This window comes from Phasianus colchicus, unplaced genomic scaffold (genome assembly GCF_987193195.1).
Source record: "Phasianus colchicus unplaced genomic scaffold, bPhaCol1.hap1.1 HAP1_SCAFFOLD_44, whole genome shotgun sequence".
Lineage (NCBI taxonomy): Eukaryota > Metazoa > Chordata > Aves > Galliformes > Phasianidae > Phasianus > Phasianus colchicus.
Genome location: NW_028325224.1, coordinates 1,157,501 through 1,159,592, shown reverse-complemented (window position 1 = coordinate 1,159,592; position 2,092 = coordinate 1,157,501).

Here is a 2,092-nt window from a genome sequence, read left to right as displayed (position 1 = left end):
GTCTGGCTTTCGGCACCGCCCCGCGCGCGCGGGGGGCCCTCCTCTCGCGTCTCTCTCGCCTTTCCCGAAGGCGCTCCGACCGCCCCCGCGCGGCCCGCCCCGACGCCGGGGCGGCGACCGCCGCGGGGAGGACGAGCGTCGCCTCCGCTGACCGTACGCTACGGAACACGCACACGCTTCGAATCGAGGGGAAAAAAAAAGAGGAACCCTCCCGAACGAGAAGGGCGGGGAGCCCGCGCTCCCGACCTGGGCAAACGACCTCGTCTCGCTTCGGGAGGGGCGGACCAGGCGCCCGGCTCGGCTCGGCCCGGGCGGAAGCCCCGCTGCCGCGAACGGACCCGCCGGCGACGCCGCCGCCGGCGCCGCGACCGGTCGGGACGCGGGCGAGCCCGGCCGGGGTGTTCCCCCGGCCCGCGCCGCCGGCGCCGCCGGCCCCGCGCCCGCGACGGCCCGCCCGGACGGCGCGCCCGCGACGGCCCGGGCCCCCCCGCCTCGCGCCGCGGGCGCCGCGCACGCCGAAACGACCCCGGCCGCCTCTCGCCTTCCTCTCCCGCCCCTCGCCCTCCGCCGCCTCCTCCTCTCGCTCGCCCTGGCGGCGCGCCCGCGGCGGACGCGCGCCCGGCGGCGGGACGGGGACGGGGACGGATCTGGGAGCGGCGCCCGCCCCCCGCGCCTCCGCGCGGAGACCGGTTGCGGGACGCCCCGCGCCGGACCTCCCGCCCGCTCGACCGGCGCGGCCGGCGAGGCCGAGGGCGAAAGCGCGGTGGGAGGCGGCGGCGGCGGCGGCGAAGGAGAGGACTCGGCGAGCGACGGAAGGGGGAAACGGCGGCGAGGCCCCCCGACGGAGGACGGACGGGCGGCGAGGCCGCGGGCGCGCGCCGGACGGGCCGGCGGAGCGGAACCGCCGGCGCCGCGGATGGCGCGGGCGAGGACCGGCCGGGCTCGAACCGGCTCGAACCGGCCGCGCGCGGCGGCGTGGCCGCGGCGGGCGCCGGGCCGAGACGCGCGTCTCGGCCCGCTCCGAACGCGGGCGAGGCCGGCACGGAGCCGAGCCTCTCCGCCCGAGACCGTGGCCGCGGAGAGGGGGGGACGGGGTAACCCCCTCTCCGGCCCGGGCCCGACCCGCGGAGGCGCGAGAGCGCGGCGGCGGCGGCCGACGCCGCCGGCGGGCTCGGATCGGGAGGGAAGCGGCGTGCTGGGGAGTGGTGGGGGCGCGCCGCCGCGCCCCGCAACGAGCCCCTTCCTTCCCGCCCTCCCGCCGGCGACGCGGCCGGACCGCCGTCGCCGGAGCCCCCGGCCTCGCGAGACGTGCCGCGGGCCGCCCGAGTCTTTAAACCCCCGCCCGGCTCCGCGGCCGAGGGAGGGAGGCAGGGAGGGAGAGCGGGGACGGCGCGCACGCCGCCCCCTCCTCTTCCCTTCCCTTCCCTTCCCATCCCCCGGACGCGCGGAGGCGCGGACGCTAGGTACCTGGCCCTGGGGTGAGGGAAACGACCCGAAGGCCCCGCGGGGGTGCCTCCCCCGCCCGCCCGCCTTCCTCGGCGGGCGGGACGGGGCGCCGAGGGGAAATCCGGCACCCGCCAGCCGGCCCCGGCGCCCCTCGGGGGAGCGTCCGCCCGCGGGGGCGCGCCCGTCGTCCGCCGCCACCACCTCGCCCTCCTCCCGGGGCCCGGGGTTTCCCTCGTTAACCCGGCGCCGGGCGGCAGCTGCGCCCGGGAGGAGGCACGCGGCTCGGACCGCCCGCCCGCGCGGGGACCGAAGCCGCCCGGAGAAGCCTCGCGCGCAGACCGCGCGCTCGCGCGCGGCGCGCCCCCCCCCTCCGGCGCTCGCCCGCAGCCGGCCGGGCTCCGCGGACGCCCGCGAACCCGACCCCGTCCGCCGCGAGGGTGCGGCTGAAGGGCGAGGGGGGGAGGGAGAGAGGGGCCGGGGGAAGCGGCCGGCTTCCCGCGCCCCGCGCCCGGGCCTTCGGCCCGCGGCCTCCCACGCTCGCGGCCGTCCGCGCGGCTTCCCCCCGGAGCGGGCCCGGGGGTAGCCGGCGGAGGCGGCCGCGGCGAGGGCCGGCGGCGGGCTTCCGGCCGAGCGACGGGAACGGGGG